The sequence below is a fragment of the Rhinopithecus bieti genome, unplaced genomic scaffold (assembly GCF_001698545.2).
Source record: "Rhinopithecus bieti isolate Rb0 unplaced genomic scaffold, ASM169854v2 scaffold_63308, whole genome shotgun sequence".
Taxonomy (NCBI): Eukaryota; Metazoa; Chordata; class Mammalia; order Primates; family Cercopithecidae; genus Rhinopithecus; species Rhinopithecus bieti.
The window spans coordinates 64,093-82,861 of NW_016823951.1; the positions used below are offsets into that span (position 1 = coordinate 64,093).

The 18,769-nt window shown below is 37.7% G+C and overlaps 1 long non-coding RNA gene across 3 annotated transcripts in view; it reads right to left on the reverse strand.

The window, feature by feature from the left end:
* The window catches only part of LOC108521985 (uncharacterized), a 119,529-nt gene that overhangs the window by 52,756 nt on the left and 48,004 nt on the right, over window positions 1-18,769 (reverse strand). For all 3 annotated transcript variants that reach the window (XR_001883330.1, XR_001883328.1, XR_001883329.1), the window contains exon 2: window positions 18,469-18,526. This is a non-coding gene — a long non-coding RNA (uncharacterized LOC108521985). The remainder of the gene's footprint in view (window positions 1-18,468; window positions 18,527-18,769) is intronic.

The following is an 18,769-nucleotide window of genomic DNA, read 5'->3' on the forward strand; positions in this document are numbered from 1 at the left end:
TGGAGTTCTAGACAAGCCTGGGCAATATAGCGAGACCCTGTCTCTACAAAATAAAAAAAGAAAAAAATAAGTAGGGCTTAGTGGCATTTGCCTGTAATCTCAGGTACTTAGGAGGCTGAGGTGGGAGGAGCACTTGAGCCCAGGAGTTTCAGGATACAACGAGCTATGATCATGCCACTGTACTATGGTCTGGGTGACAGAGTGAGCTCCTGTTTCAAAAAAAGAAAAAATGATTTTAAATAGGCAAACTTTTGGTCTTAAAAAGAATCAAGGGGCCGGGTGCAGTGGCTCAACACCTGTCATCCCAGCACTTTGGAAGGCCAAGGCAGGTGGATCATAAGGTCAGGAGCTCGAGACCATCCTGGTTAACACGGTGAAACCCCATCTCTACTAAAAATACAAAAAATTAGCCGGATGTGGTGGTGGGCACCTGTAGTTCCAGCTACTCAGGAGATTGAGGCAGGAGAATCACTTGAACCTGTGAAGTGGAGGCTGCAGTGAACTGAGATCGCACCACTGCACGCCAGCCTAGGGGACAGAGCAAAACTCCATCTCAAAAAAAAAAAAAAGAAAAGAAAACCTACTGTGTGACAGACTCTGTATTAGGCCACTGGGGAACTAAAGGCAAATGATTAATATCAGCAATTCATGTTGGCTCTCTAAAGCAGATTTAAACAGATTTAATCCAAAAATTCATCTACCCACCCCCTGTAAAACGGTATTCCGGACAGTTAAGGTACACTGGAAATATTTTATCTCATTGCTTAGAGCAATGCAGACAGTTTACTTTGCCTAAACACTAGCAAACTTAAAATTATCCTAGAAACTCTTTCAAAGAGATACTGTTTCATTTCAGTCCCCAAGCCCCTAGGTTCCCAAGGTGTTGACTGAGACACAGAGACGTGCTATTAGCAGTAAGAGTAAACTTACCCTTGGAGCCTTGTCCAAACAGACGCTCTTTACCTGAGATTAAGGCAGCATTGGCAAAATTACTCCTTGTCCCTGTAAATTAGCTGCCGACCCATTCTTATGCTTCATGGTGTAACATTTTATTCTAAAACTTTAGAGGAAAAGGCAAAATAGAAAGCCTTTTGCCAACCACAAAATTTATATATTTTAAATTGTAGGAAAAAAGATGAGCCAGTATATACTTTCAAAACCAGAGAAAAAGGAAATAAGTATCTCCCCAATGCTCAACTATAAACTTCTAAGAGCTGACTAATAAAGAAAAGCAGAAATATTGTAGTTTCAGCTAAGCTGCTTTGCATCTGAGGCAACTTATAGTAGGCTAAAAGTAAGACGGTAGGGCCAAAATTTTATCCTTTTAGAATTAAAACCCATTTTTAGAGTGTGTTTTAAGAAGAAAGGATATAATCTTTAAAGTATCAATAGGGTTTCATTCCACCAGAAACTCACTAAACCACCAATGAACAGATACAAAAATCTACAAAATTAACCTGACAACAAATATGGCTGCTAAATTTTAATTTTAAAACTAATATGTTACTGCTCTGTTGTTGTTTTAAATTAAAGGATTTCTTCTGGGACTGCAAAGGAATGAATATTTAGCCTATCTCATGAAGGAAGGAACGATTTCTTGTCTTAAAAACAGGAGGTTCGCCTACATGATCACCCGGGACACACTTGGCCAGTGCAAGCAGGCCAGAAGGTTATTGGAGCCTGGGAATGTTTAACATCAAGAAAGGAATTACAACTCAGTAAGATCAGAAGGAACTACAAAGGAAACGTGAACAGTAACCCTTTCATATCTCTGTACCCCGTCCCATCGCCTGTGATAAATGAAATCCTGCTGCTGCCCAGCTATGTGAATATACAAGCCAAGAGCAGAGAGGGATTGAGAAAAAGGGAAAAAAAAAGACTATACACACACACACACACACACACACACACACACACACAGAGCACAGCATAAATTTATAATGGCATGATAAAATCATACTGCTCCACAAAACAGCCTCTAGCCTAACTGCTACATATGTACTATATCACTGCCTTACCCAACATCGCCCTAAGTAAAAATTCCAAAGACACTTGAAGGATCAGGCAGGGGTAGGTTGATGGGATAGTTGGCAAACTCATCCTAAGTAGGGAAACGTGGCTCCTATAAAGCTGACCAAACAGGTCTCCACCCTGGCTTATGTTTAAACATCTTGTTCCTAGTCAGTCTGTAGGGAAAACATTCTTTCCACAATAACACACAATCAAATCAGAAATTCCTACTCCATCCTTTATCTACTCTATATAAAAGTTTCTTCAGTATTCTAAGCCAGAAACTTAGAGAGAATTTAACTGATTGTAAACTTTTTTTTTTTTTGAGACGGAGTTTTGCTCTTGTTGCCCAGGCTGGAGCTCAATGGCATGATCTCGGCTCACCACAAACTGCGCCTCCCGGGTTCAAGTGATTCTCCTGCCTCAGCCTCCTGAGAAGCTGGGATTACAAGCATGCACCACCACACCCGGCTAATTTTGCATTTTTAGTAGAGACAGGGTTTCTCCATGTTGGTCAGGTTGGCTCAAACTCCCGACCTCAGGTAATCCGCCCGCCTAGCCCTCCCAAAGTGCTGGGAGTACAGGTGTGAGCCACTGCGTCCGGCCTCTGATTGTAAACTTTATTATAGCCTAGCTATAGTGAAGGCCAGGTAAAATATTTCTAGCTGTTACTTGGAAAAGCAGATACGACCATGCAGATCTTAGATACCTTTAGAGACCCATGGTTGGGATCTGAAGAAAACAAGACACTTTTACCACAACTGCCTCTGGGTAACAGGGAAATGCTCAGTTTCCACAAACCAGTGAGCATGAGAGCTATTAATTTTAAAAATATACAGTCCTCAGATGGTGAGGGCATGGGTTAGGGTAACAAAATACAATGGAGAAAAAAGTGGCATTTCCAATGTGACACATTTAAAATATGGAATGGACTTTCATGGGTCACTTTGAAGTAAGATTTTTTTTCATTGGTATAACTGCAGGCTAGAGATGGTTTACCACAGAGTAAGTAAAAAAAATAAAAGAATGTAGAGATGACAATGACAATTGCCAATAAAAGTCAAAAGGACAGACTTTCAGAACTCTCCAGAAGAGGGAACAAAAAAACCAAGATTTCTTCCCCTAGCAAAGTGCCCCCTCCAAAGCACACATAGTCTGCTTCAAGAAACAGCCTATACCCACAGTATTTTCATATACTAAACAGTGTATCACTAAATAACAGCAAATGAGATTAAATTGTAGACTTCCTAGTTGCCTTAAACAACTCATGTTTAATTTCTTGAACACTGAATCACAAATATGCAGTCTCATGACACTGTAAGAAGCTAAAGGTGCTCATTCTTTCCATGAATTCTAAATTGCTATAATACTTATATTAGGAAAATAGAATAGTGGGAAGGAAAATTTTAAACAAACCCAGAAGAAACCAGACTTCTGATTGGGTTTCCAGCAAGAATCAGTTCCCCATTAGAATGTGGACCCCGAAGTATACCAAATGCAGACTCAGTGGAGCTCAGTCTCCTCAGCTGAAAATGAGAGCATACTCTGGAAATGAGCACTTCTTAGCATTTTTAACCCATGTTCCATCCTATTAAACATAAAAACCTCATACTCCCATTGAATGTAATTTGTGAATTCAAAGCTATTATAACCAAAACCAAAACCAAACCAAAGCAGGTAAGTTTTTATCGGTTTTATTCAGTGTCTCATCATAACCATTTACAAATTCATTTACTTACAAATACTTGCATAAATGGACAGATATTATTAATAACCATTTTAAATCTTGAAGACAATAAAACATTTTAAAAGCCTATGAAGACTAATGATGATGACAATGAAATATTTACTGAGACCATTCGCAAATTATATTTATTGGGACCTTCTCTTCTTCTCCAGAGTTATTATTAATATAAATGATCTTTTCTTTACTAGCATTCAGCCAGAAGAAATGCTGGCTGACATATACACACACACACACACACATACACACACATATATACATACACACACACATATATTAGGCCTTCAATATCTGTTCAATGTTAAAAGGTGATAGGTCCTCTTTTACTATTCTGAAAATAACAGAATCCTAATATAGTAACCTTTCTCAAGTAATAAAGGATAGAAGCAAGTAGGTTAAGTCTTTGGTATAGAGGTGAACTGTAGAAGATTTTGACAACAGTTATGTTAATGAAAACGGTAAGAATACCACCTAATACTGGCACATTTATAGAACACTTAGCAATGTCTAACGTACCTTGTGTAATTTCTACCCTATAGCTGTATGAAGTGAATATTATTATTTGATTAAAACAGTGTCATGGAGCTGCTCGAAGTCACACAGTTAGTTAAGCAGCAGAGACTTAAAACTTTCTGAGAGCGCTCCCATTCACTAGCCGCTCTTTATTTTGTCATGAAATGTGGAAAATATCCTCATCCAAACTCCAAAATCAGCGAATACATAAGCACAACCTTTTTACTCTCAATCTACCCGATACCCCTTTCTACCAATTCTCATAAAAATTATTGGAGTTCCTATTGCAGCAGCCTTTATTTCTTCATACCAGTATGACCAAGGGCACAATGAAAGACTTCTTTAGAAAGGGAACCACCTTCAATCTAAGTCTTGTATCCTATAACTGTCCCCAAAATGGACATCATCACAGGCATAGGTTTTTCAAACCATTAACTAGTGAGGAAATATCTCAGGCTGTCTGTTCCTCATTTAAAATCAGTCAAATAGGACACATACTACCACTTCATTCCTAAAAGCTGAGCAAGAATCACCTTCATATCTCCAGCTTTTTGGTTTAGCAAACAGACACCTGACTCTGCGGCCTTGGTAAAGGCCAAAAGCACAAGAATAAAAAATGTAACAGAACTAGCAGTTACAGTCTTAGCAATTTTAAAAAATCATTCTAAATGTTTTGGTATTGAAATCTAATTAAAGAATGCTAAACTCCTGGCATTAGTAACTTACTGTAAATGAAAGGTATATTGAAGGTAGAATTTTATTCATATAAAACCAACTATTGGCCGGGCGCGGTGGCTCAAGCCTGTAATCCCAGCACTTTGGGAGGCCGAGACGGGCGGATCACGAGGTCAGGAGATCGAGACCATCCTGGCTAACATGGTGAAACCCCGTCTCTACTAAAAAAAATACAAAAAACTAGCCGGGCGAGGTGGCGGGAGCCTGCAGTCCCAGCTACTCAGGAGGCTGAGGCAGGAGAATGGTGTAAACCCGGGAGGCGGAGCTTGCAGTGAGCTGAGATCCGGCCACTGCACTCCAGCCTGGGCAACACAGCGAGACTCCATCTCAAAAAAAAAAAAACCCAACTATTTTACTTCTAAAGGTTATTATGAAGATAAGGCTAAATTATATGAAAAATGCTAAGCATCCTGCCTAGCCCATAGTAACTACTCAGTAAGTGTCAACTGCTATTAGTAATACTGCAGAAGTATTAAAAATAAAACATAACAATGGAAGGCCATATTTAAAATGAACCAGCAATCAACATTCTGTGTTTAAACATCAACAAAAAACATACACATCTGTGGTATGTAAACATATATATGCTTAAAAATATTTAGAAGACGATTTTGAAGAATAAATAGCAAAATGATGATCTCTGGGAAGACAGAAGGGTGGTAGTCAAATGGAACTTTAGCCTGATATAAATGTCTTTTGTTTTTTAACAAAGGGAAAGTATTCATGAATTTCCTCTATAAATAATTTTATTTTAAAAGAAAATCATAGTAAGTTTGTTCAATTCCATAGTTGATTTCAGTATTACATGAAAAAAAGGTCACTGTTTTTTGTAGTTAACATGATCAAATTTCTAAAACCTTGTTTTATTTAGTAATACTATTCAAAGCTTATGTTACAAACTGCTTTAACAATCTTCTTTATGATATTCCTAATTGCTATATTAAAATATCTGCTTATGCCACCCCCCAACCATTTTATTAAGTTTTAAAACCACTCAAAGTGCAAAGAGGCTTTCAAAGTCTTGGAAGCCATAAATCAAAACAGTTTCACATAAAAAGATTACCTTTTCCCCTTAAATTTTGTATGTGCTTATATTTAATAAACTACACACAGAAAGTAGAGCCCTTGATTCTTTTTTCTTTTTTTTTTTTTGAGATGGAGTCTTGCTCTGTCGCCTAGGCTGGAGTGCAGTGGTGCGATCTTGGCTCACTGCAAGCTCTGCCTCCTGGGTTCATGCCACTCTTCTGCCTCAGTCTCCTGAGTAGCTGGGACTACAGGCGCCTGCCACCACGTCTGGCTAATTTTTTGTATTTTTAGTAGAGATGGGGTTTTACTGTGTTAGCCAGGATGGTCTCAATCTCCTGACCTCATGATCCACCTGCGTCAAGCCTCCCAACGTGCTGGGATTACAAGCATGAGTCACCGCTCCCGGCCCCTTCATTCTTTCTAAGACCAAAGGTTTGCCTTAATGTCTTAAGGGGTGCTATAATTTAAAAACCTCTGCTTCTATGTTCTTGCTAATGTCTAATTCTTGTTTGTACCATTTGTGCCAGTTTTCATATTTTTAACTTTTCTTCTAGTTCACAGCCATAACTTTGACTTTTGCAACCTATTCTTTTTTCCTTCACATCATCTAGATTTTAGCCAATAAAGTGTGTATAAATTATGTCACAAAAGTTCTTATTAACTCCCTGAAAACAGCAAATAGTGGGCCTTTTGTGGCTCAGGCATGGAGGTAAGTCACATGCACCATGGGCCAGACTCAGCCTGGGCCCCTTCAATTTACAAATCCAGCTTAAAATAAATTACAGGCCTCTACTGTTGTCCAAAAAGACCAACACTTCAATGATGACAGAGAGAAAGCAGCCTCGTACTTGAATAGGAGGACACTGGGCTGAAGAGGAAATCCCTACCTCAAAGAGCCGTGGGATTCAATGATTATAGGAGGCCATGCAATCTCTTTTAAATAGATTAAAAGTTCAAGAAAGACTTTTACCGTAACTTAATAGGGAACAATGTTTGATCAAAAGGTGTCTCCCTATAATTTCAAATTTAAAATTCTAGATATAATTTGCAGCTAGTAGAGGACAATCCAGTCATCATCATCATCATCATCAGCTGAAAACAGAAAGCACATGTATCAACAAATTTTTTTCCTTCCAGATGCTCAGCTATGGATCATTAATATAAAGCAGCTATTCCTATAAAAACATACAATAATGTTTCCTCTAGCAGTTAACTCTGTAGTTCTAGAAGACTTAAAGATTCTAAAAATCTGAAAGTATAGGCACCTTGAGGCTGCTTCATTCTAATCTCAGAACACAGTCAATCCCACACATTCTAGTATTCTCCCCTGTATGTCCTCATGTACCTGGCCCTCTAGTTACCTATTTACTCGTATCCCTCGGGACCATAAATGCCTTGAGACCAGGACCTTACTTTGTAAGTCCTATTGCCTGTCATAGAGTAGATGCTCCACAAAAACTGAATGAAACATAATAAATATTAGCCATTTATCTGTTGGCCTCACCAAAGTTCCAGAGGGCAGACTTTAATGAATGCTGATCTCTGCATCCCTACCAGGGCCTAACATACAGTGGCACTTAAAAGCCTGTCACATACATTTTTAAATTCAAGTTTCTAATTTATTTTGAATTTTATTTATATTTATTCAACTCATGATATGTGTTTACTAAAACGAAACAGATTTCTGAAATGAAACAACTCTCTCCCACCCCTGGAAGCTCTTGATAGAGGGAAATAAAACTTTTCAACTATTTTTTAATCCTCAATGTGATAACTACAGAGAAGAAAAGCAACCAAAGTCTGCTGTCCAGTCTTTTCTGTTCTGTTCTGGATGGAGCCTTTGTTGGTGGTTCTTCCTCCAGAATCCGGACAGAACAAAGCCTTTCTTCAAAAAGAGTCACCCTTTGCTGCATAGATTTTATTCAGTCAGCACTCGTCCCCAGCTCTTTCACAACTGTGACACGTTCATTATTTGAAAACTCTCTCTGCCCACCCTGCGTGTGACCATGCCCAGCTCCACTTATGACAGATAGCCAGCTAGGGCAGCATCCTGTTACTGCCCTTGTGAAACACAACTTTAGTGCTAGCAGCCGTTTCACCACTCAGGAGTTCAATGAAAGATGTTCAGTGTGACCCACAGCCTGATGGCTAAGTGGTAGCATACAACAGGCCCACCTCCCAGCATCCTCAATTTTGAGACACACAATATCCCAGTGGAAAAGGTGATAACCTTCTGGGAATCTAGATAAATATTTTTGTCAACTTTTCTCCAGGGAAAAAAATGGTGATTTAACATTCCCGGCTAGGTGCAGGTGCTCAGGCCTGTAATCCCAACATTTCGGGAGACCAAGGCAGGAGGATTGCTTGAGACCAAGAGTTTGAGACCAGCCAGTGTAAGACAGGGAGACCCCATCTCTATAAAAAATTATCCGAGGCTGGTGATGCGTGCCTGTAGTCCCAGCTACTCAGGGGACTGAGGTGGGAGGATCGCTTTAGCCTGGGAGTTCAAGGCTGCAGTAAGCTATAATCAAGCTATTGCACTCTAGCCTGGGTGATGGAATAAAATCTTGTTTCAAGAAAACAAAAACAGAACAAGCAACAACAACAAACATTCCTCTGAGTCATTCTAGCACCAGATTATTTCCATGTGTTACAATAGGGAAAACTGATTGCAACATGCGTCATGTCACTTACCTAATACAGGTCAGAACATAGACACATGAGCCACATATGATTCTTTCTTCTAATCCTCCTGTTCAAAGCAGTAAGATAAATGATTTATTCCTCTTGACTTTACAAAATGAAATTAAAAATAAAAATGCTATCGAGTAGAAACCTCCTTGTTCTACCCTGGTCCTCTGGTCAGACACAGAATTTTAAAGTTAGAAAGGATCTTTGAGTCAGATTCCTCATTCAATAAATCTAGTCTAAGACTCACAAAAGTTAAATGGTTTGCCACAGTCACAGAGAACCAAAGCTAAAATAAAGGTCTCCTGCCTCCTCAGCTCATGTGCTTTCCAGAATACCACACTAAATTGAGTCTCTTGCCAAGAACTTCATCCTGACCTCATAATCCTGGAGAGGCTGTTCTCAGCTTTACTTCACTCCCTACCTCTTGGTAGACTAGCTACATAATCATCCACTAAAAAAGAAACAAAAATTAAAGAGAAGCCTTCTATGTCTAAAAATAACTTAGCAACAGCATTGTTTTCTTAAAGATATAATATTACCCCTAGCAACTGCTACAGAGTTCTTCCTTCCCCACCGTTTCCAAGACAAGACTGAATGTCCTCTAAGACCCTCCTTCCCTAAATGGTCCTCAAGCATGTTCTGAAAAAAAATAGGAAAGCCCCATACGAGGTGCCTTATTATACAGAGAGAATGAAGTTGGTGCCCATTTGAGAGGAGGTCAGATGACTAGGCACATTCAAGATGGGGAAAACCGTCTTAGAGACTCGAAAGCAACAGAGGACAGCTCCTGTCACTGAACAAATATTAATGAGAATCTGAGTGCCAGGTCCTGTGTTACCTGATGCAGTAATTGACAGGGACATCCTAGAAAACAAGCTTATGAAGCTACTAAATAACTGATAATTCTTCCCATAAAACCCATCACCATAAAATCTGTTAATCCAATAACCCAAAACATGTTCCAGACCTTAGACTTCCAGACCTTAATTTCAAATCTGACTATTTCTACTTCTTTTCTCCTAGTCTAAGGAGCAAAGAAATAGTTCAAATGTGGGCAACAGGAAAATGAAAACAGTATTTTTTAAAGAGATAATTTGAAAATAAATCCAGAAGATAATGAGTAATAGGATATCAGAGTATAATTTTGATGGTTTAAGATTCCTTTTACTTGAAAAAGTGGAAATTAAGGTTGTGACAAGTTAGGGTTTTCATAATCTTCATACCCATATAAAAGTTAATAAAAGAAATTGTGCATAAATTTAAAATTATAATTTAGTAACAGTCTGAGTTAAAAATCTTAGATCATATTAATGAAAACAGAGAAGCAGAGAAGTAAAACATACTAAATTTCTCATTTAATATTGAGGGAAATCAAGAGATACCATCCTATTCTTGACTGTTAATGATAGGTATATAAATTTAAAGTTAAAAAAATCTTTAAAATAATCCTTGGATTTCAAAGCCTCTTAGATGAACCAAAGTTAAAAATGAAAACCAAATTAAACATAAAAGTTTAAATTAAAACAGCAAAAAATTCAAAACCCAATGAAAACAAGGAAGAATTTCAAACAGAAAGCTGAAAAGAAGATCAATAAAGTAAAACCAATTAGAACAATTTGGAAACAAATTTAAATGCATTAAATATTTGTTAAGGGACAAAGGACATAGTTCTTTTTAGGATAAAAAATGAAATCTAACTATGTTCTACTTTTAGGAAACATATATAAAAGTAATGACAAAGAAAGTGTAAATATAACAGGAAGCACAGATTTATGGAGAAATATAAACTAAGGTAGCAATATCAATGTCAGCTAAAACAAAACACAAGTCATAAATTAGAAAGTCATGGCTGGGTGCAGTGGCACACACCTGTAATCCCAGCACTTTGGGAGGCTAGGCCAGAAGGATTGCTTGAGGCCAGAAGTTCAAGACCAGCATGGGCAATATAGCAAGGCCCCGTCTCTACAAAAAATTAAAAAGAAAAATTAGCCAGGTGTGGTGGCACAACAATAGTCCTAGCTAGCCAGGAGGACTGCCCGCTTGAGCCTTAGAGTTTGGAAGCTGCAATGAGCTATGATCATGCCTCTGTACTCCAGCCTGGGTGACAAAGCAAGACCCTTTATTTAATGAAAAAAAAAGAAAGAAGTCATATTACTCTAATAACAGCTATAATCCTCAATTGAGATGTTGACAGTAAATAACACATTAACACACACACCAAAATAAAAACTTATAGAAATATAAATAATTAAAATTAATGGAAGAAATCAGTGATTTACAACTTTAAGCCTTTGAGAGATCAGACAAAAAAAATAATAAAGTTCAACAACATAATAAGTATTTAGGTATCTCCTGAAGAAAATTTCTTTAAAAAGGTCTGTGTAACTTTACTAAAACTGATTATAAGCTAGTCCAGACATACAACCATAAAAATCTAGAAAAGGAGAATGCCATATATTAATAATCATTCTATTAATAATTAGAATGCCAAATATTAATAATCATTCTATTAATAATATTCTATTAATGATTAGTACCAAAAGCTTAAAAGTAACTTGGAAATTTGCAAAACATTCTCCTAAATAATCAATCAAAAAGGAACTCGTGGCATTTAATCATATGCTATTTTAAGAACTACTTTGAGAATACCATACCAATATATAGAGAATACAGCCAAACAGTATAAAGAAAAACTTAAAACTCTGAAATGCTTTCCATTTTATATTAGTGTATAAATTTTCTGCCATAACAAAGAGACTCAAAAGTAGCTCAAGTGAGAAAGAAAATCTTCTTTTTCATGTCAAAATACAGGCTGACAGGGGAAGGTGTGTTTCATCACAAGATCATTTGTGGACCCAGGCTGGCTCTGCCATCTTCCATGTGGTTTCCAATGTAGTTCCCAACTAAGATGGCTACTGTAACTGGTGTAACATCCCAGCCAGCAGAAAAGGAAAAAAGAAAGTCTAGGGTAAGTGGCCTGTCTTAAAGGAGGTGACCTTACACACATTACCATTCACCTCTCATTAGTCACACAGCCACACTTTGCTGCAAAAGAAGCAGAGGAGCACAGTTTCTAGATGGGCAGTCATGTGCTTAGCTAAACTCTAGGGGATCCATTCCTAAAAGAAGGAATAGATTCTGGGCCGGGCGCAGTGGATCACGCCTGTAATACCAACACTTTGGGAGGCTGAGGCTAGCAGATCACAAGGTCAGGAGTTCAAGACTAACCTGGCCAATATGGTGAAATCCTGTTTCTACTAAAAATACAAAAACTAGCTGGGCATGGTGGCAGGCGCCTGTAGTCCCAGCTACTTGGGAGGCTAAGGCAGAGAACTGCTTGAACTTGGGAGGCAGAGGTTGCAGTGTGCCAAGATCATGCCACTGCACTCTAGCCTGGGCGACAGAGTGAGACTCCATCTCAAAAAAAAAAAAAGAAAAAAAGAAAAAAAGATTCTAAGGGATACTGGTATGTCTTCTAACCAGTTTTTCTAGTTAAAAAACATGAAATAAAATTGAACTCAAGAAGTTAAGAACAAGAAAGCAGAACCAAGAACAGATTGTAATTATTTCATTTTATCTGGCTGCTTCTTAGTGTCAAGGGTATTACCAAACATTAATTCAAGAAACTGGAAATGTACATCAGTGCATTCTGAGGATTCCAATACATCAAACCACAGACTAGAAAGTATATTGAGAATTCATCTCTATACTCTCTTTCCTTATATAAGGGCTTTTAATTCATTTTTTTATGTATATTGTATACACTGATTTATCTAAAGGGATTTTTCAAGGTGACTAAGTTTTAGCATTACACAAAGGTCTTCTCACATTAGACAGAAGTTAATTTTTTGCTAGTAAAATAACTTTCAAAATTTGTGTACTGGGTTTTTTTAAGCAATGTTGTACTGAGATAATAGTTTATATACAATAAAATACATAAATTTTAAGTGTACCTTTCAGTGGGCTTGGACAAATTTATATCTCCACATAATTACTGCCAGAATCAAGATATAGAACACAACCATCATCCCAAAAAGTTCCCTTGTACTGCCTCCAGATCAATCACAACCCACCCTTAGCTGCATGCAACAACTTATCCACTGTTTGTCACCATACAGTAAATGTATCTTTTCTCACACTTCTGATATACTAACCTAGAGCAATAAATGGAATCAGTTGTGGTGTTCTGTATCTGGCTTATTTTACTCAGTATAATGATTTTGAAGTTGATCCATATTTCTAGTATATACGATTTTCAAAATGGTAAATGAACATTGGCTTCAACTTCAAGTCACCAGCTGCATTAGCCCCTAGTAAGAGAGTCAGCTTCTCTTTGAAGCTTTGAAGCCAAGCATTGACTTTCCCTCTCTAGCTATGGAAGTCTTATATGGCATCTTCTTTGAATATAAGGCTGTTTCATTTGCACTGAGGCCATTAGGAATTACACTAGGGCTGTGAATAATTATGCTAAATCTACTCTGCTCTGTAAATGGAACAACAAAGCCTGGATGACAGCATGTCTGTTTACAGTATGGTTTACTGAATAGTTTAAGCCCACTGTTGAGAGTCACTGTTCAGAGAAAAAGATTCCTTTCAGAATATTATTGCTCAATGAAAATGCACCTAGTCACCCAACAGCTCTAATGGATATGTACAAGGACATTAATGTTGTTTACATGCCTGCTAACATGATATCCATCCTGTAGCTTATGGAACAAGGAGTAATTTCAGCTTTCATTCCATGCTCATGGATAGGAAGAATCAATATCGTGAAAATGGCCATACTGCCCAAAGTAATTTATAGATTCAATGCTATCCCCATCAAGCTACCACTGACTTTCTTCACAAAATTGGATAAAACTACTTTAAACTGCATATGGAACCAAAAAAGAGCCCGCATTGCCAAGACAATCCTAAGCAAAAAGAACAAAGCTGGAGGCATCACGCTATCTGACTTCAAACTATACTACAAGGCTATGGGAACCAAAACAGCATGGTACAGTACCAAAACAGATATACCGACCAATGGAACAGAACAGAGGCCTCAGAAATAACATCATGCATCTACAACCATCTGATCTTTGACAGATCTGGACCGCTTGGTCTAATATTGACGGTGGGGTGTTAAAGTTCCCCACTATTATTGTGTGAGAGTCTAAGTCTCTTTGTAGCACTCTTTAAACTGAGCAGAAATCTCTCTCTGTAACTTTTCCCCATTGATTCTAGCTATGACTTTCTGTAGCTCTAAATCCAGTCCCTCTTACACTTAAAAGCAATTCAAATTACAGAAACTAGGAATGCTAAAGCTGCAATATTTTTATTGTGACTCTACCACTGCATGTGCTAGAGAGTATTGGATGTGCACTTTTCTTCTCTCTAAATCTACCTCCACTGGTACCAGGCTAGACTGGTTGGAGTGAGGGGTGTGGGATCACAGAACTGGGGGAAGTTAGCTGATTACAAATGGACTTGGAAGTATCTAAGGAACAGCAAGAAGGCATGTGTGGCTAGAGGAGAGTGAGCAAGAGAGTGAGTGACAGGAGATAAAGTCAGCAGGTCTGGTAGAACATGTGAGACAACATTTTAACCTGTGTGTGCTGGGTAGCCACCAAAGGGTTCTGAACAGAGGAATGACAGAAACTGTTTAACATTAAAAAAAAACAAAAACAAAAACAAAAAAACACTTTTTACTCCTATATGGAGGACTGAATGGAGAGATACAATGAGGAGATAAGGAAGGCCAGTTAGAAGATGATTATTATCACCTAGGCGACTTATGACAGTGACTTATAATAGGGCAGTAAGGGTGGAGTGGGGTAGGGGTAATTTGGGATACATTTTGAAAGGAAGGCATATAAGCCTTACTAATGGACTGGATATGGGATATGAAAGAAAAAGTCCAACATGACTTTGAGTTTTTGGCCTGGAACAACTGCGTATATCATTTACACAGGGAGAAAAGTTCAAGATTTACATTTTAGACATATTAAGTTTGAAATGTTTATTGACTCCAAAATGGAGATGTTGAAAAGACATAAAAATAAGTCTAGAACTCCTGGGAGAGACCAAAGTAAAGAAATTGTAAATTTGGGAGAACAGATGGCATTTAAAACAAGAGATCACATGAAATTGTGTGGAAAATAAATACAGAAGGCTAAGGACTGAGCCCTGAGAAATGTCAACTTTTAGAGATCATAAAGAGAAGATAGCAAAGGAGATTTTGTATTTTATGACTCTTCCTCAAAAGAAGTTAGAATTATTTTATGTCTACAAACTATGAAGTCCATAGCCAACCATCATAATCCTCTTCAAAAACCACTTTTTAGAGTCACATGCCTACTCTATTTCTGACTCCTGACCAACTAACAATCTGAATAGCTACATTTCACCCATCAGCTGCTCAACTACCCCATCCCTGGTCTCTGGCATGTGTTGCAGGTTCTGGATCAAAGTTCTCACAACAACATCTAGTTGTCCAACAATTACCAGGAGGCATGTGGAGAGCATGTTCCCCAGAACTGCCAAAAGTTCTTAGCATGTGATCAGTGAAGCACACAATGAGTGAGTGTTCAGCAATTAATCAGGTGACAGGGAACAACTGACATGTTAGGGGACTGCAGAATGAGCCAGAACAAAGTTAGACAAGAAACACAAGTCCTGACTCCAGGCTGTTCACCCCAGGAGAATCCACTCTAGGTCACCCAGTGTGATCAGATACTCTTACCTAGAAAAGCTGAAGTAATCTGAAGTTTACTACACATCTGTGGAAACATGACAGCGTTTCCTGGGAGCTGCTTATATTATAAATAAACAGCAGGTACTGTACTATATAATAGGCACTTGTTCTGTCCACCTCAGAATTAGACTGGAGAGAGCTGTTCTCTCTCAGCCTCATTTGTAAAGGGAATTCCAACCTATCTCACAGGTAATTGTGAAGATTATATGAGATAAGGTAAGTAAAGTGCCTGGTACATAGAAAATGTTCAGGCCAGGCATGGTGGCTCACACCTGTAATCCTAGCACTTTGGGAAGCCGAGGCAGGCAGATCACAAGGTCAGGAGTTTGAGACCAGCCTAACCAACATGGTGAAACCCTGTCTCTACTAAAAATACAAACAAATTAGCTGGTCGTGGCAGCACATGCCTGTAATCCCAGCGGCTCAGGAGGCAGAGGCAGGAGAATCACTTGAACCCAGGAGGTGGAGGTTGCAGCGAGCCAAGATTGTGCCATTGCACTCCAGCATGGGCGACAGAGCAAGACTCCATCTCAAAAAAAAAAAAAAATGTTCAATATATATTAGCTATTCTTATTTACACTTTGATGACCACAAGTTACAATCAGCTGAATGGTAAGCACGTCCCTAAAAACAACACTTTTAATGCTCTTCTAGCACAGAATAATACAAGTTTTTCTTGTCTGCTTGTTTTATGTGAACTATTACATGATCAATGTAATTTAAACTTGGCCTGAGAAAACGATCCTGTCTTTTTCTAAACTTCCCAACCAAGGTTAGCACAATCATGTTAAACAACTAAAAAATAGATTATAATTCCATTAACTATAATTCTATTAACATGAGACTGTTAACACCAATTCTTACTAAAGACTACCAAGCAAAACAGAAATTTCGAAGCTGGACAATTATTCTGCAAGAGTTATTCAGGCATGGGTCTGCTGTTTTAAGTGTCTATATCCTTTAAGTATATTTATATTTCCCTTTATGAAATTTAACTAAAATCATTAAATTTGGCAGCAGAAGCAGGAAACCATCCACAAGACCTGCATGGCTACTTTACTTTTATTAATGAAAAGTTACATAAGAGTTTTGGCAAACTACAAAGTTTCATTCTTATAAGTCTTTTAATATTTATAGAAATTTAAAATAGTTATCATGCTAGAGTCCATTTTAGAAACTGAGAATTTTATTATCTGACAGCAATAGGTTCTGTATTATTTTAGCTCAATTACAGAAATGGCTATGTAAGAGTTATGTTCATCTTTATTCATACTCATTAACAATAGGTCTACTGTGTCTACTACTTGACCTAGAAGCTCAAGTAGTGTGACTGAACAAAACTATACTAATGGGGTCTCCAAACCACTGAGTCACATTATTGGACTTTCGTCTCCAAACAATACACTAAAGAAAAGAATTGTACTGGGAACCATTTAAAGGGCCTGCTTGGAATAACAGAAAAAGTTACACAAAAGGACCAAAAAACACAAGTGGCTGAAAGCATCAAAGAGAAAGCCTGTAACCAAGTACGAGGAGATGTCCGCAAACACCATGCCCATTATATCAGTCTTTTCTTGCATTGTTATAAAGAACGATCCAAGAGTGGGTAATTTATAAAGTAAAGAGGTTTAATTGGTTCATGGTTCATGGTTCCTCAAGCTGTACAGGAAGCATGGCTGGGGAGGCCTCAAGAAACTTTCAACCACGGCGTAAGGCAAAGGGGAAGCAGGTACGTCTTACATGGCCGGAGCAAGAGGAAGAATGTGAAGGGGGAGGTGCTACACGCTTTTAAACAACCAGATCTCATGAGAACTCACTCACTATCACAAGAACAACAAGAAAGATTTTTGCCCCCATGATCCAATCACCTTCCATCAGGTCCCTCCTCCAACACTGGGAATTACAATTTGACATGAGATTTGGGCAGGGACACTAATCCAAACCATATCACCAATGTTAAAAAAAAAAATACAATTGTATACTTCCTATAAACTGAAAAATGAAACCTATAGCCATGTATTTCCTTGAATCATTTTATGGATTTTTTAAATTAATTTTTTATTTTTTTAAACCACAGTCCAGAAAATCTACTTCTAAACTATACATTTTAAATCAATAAACTCTGACTTTTGTGCTTCAAGTAAATTTTTATTTTGAAATAATTTTAGATTTAGAAGATAGAAATAAAAATACTATAGCGTTCCTATATACCCCTCATCCAGTTTTCCATAAAGTTAAACATCTTACATAACCACAGGACATCTGTTGAAACTAAGAAATTGGCCGGGCGCGGTGGCTCAAGCCTGTAATCCCAGCACTTTGGGAGGCCAAGACAGGCGGATCACGAGGTCAGGAGATCGAGACCATCCTGACTAACACGGTGAAACCCCGTCTCTACTAAAATACAAAACTAGCCGGGCGAGGTGGCGGGCGCCTGTAGTCCCAGCTACTCCGGAGGCTGAGGCAGGAGAATGGCGTGAACCCGGGAGGCGGAGCTTCAGTGAGCTGAGATCCAGCCACTGCACTCCAGTCCGGGCTACAGAGCGAGACTCCGCCTCAAAAAAAAAAAAAAAAAAAAAAAACTAAGAAATTAACACTGGTTAATTTCTAATTGATTACTGTTAACTGAAATATAGACTTCATTTATATTTCACCTGTTTTTCTACTAATGTCTTTTTTTAGTTCCTAGGTATAACCCAGGGTACCATATTGCATTTAGTTATTTTTTTTTAATGCTTTAAGTTTTGCTACATGCCACACTCCTATGTCTCATTATAATTATTATAGAAAATAAGCCTAAAATTCCCTGGAAAATATGATTTTTTAGCTATTAGGGAAATATTACATGAAGATTCATGTAAATGTAGTATTTCTACAAATGTTATATTGAAGAGAAAAGAGGTAAATTGCTAAAGTAAGATATGCCCCACTGTCTACTTTTCCAGGAAACTGTGAGATCAAATTACTTAATGTTTCAGAAATGTCTCTTCAAAAAATGCTTCTGGTCACTTACCTATATCCCAAGGCTTCTGTAGAGTCATAAGATATACCATAAATCCTTTTAATTAATTCTGTAACAGAATACAAAGTATTATTATAATCATATTCAGATAATCCATTTTTATAAATATATGTAAATAGTACTTTATTTTCAAGTTTCATTTCTAATTGCTGTGTATTTTTATTAAGATAACAAAAGAACTAATGTAGAAGAAAATAATTCCATAGTTGATTACATGTCTTTAGTTTAAAAATGAAAGCATGCAAAATTTAATAAAAGTTTTAAGATAAATAGAAAATGTTCCAGAAAAAAA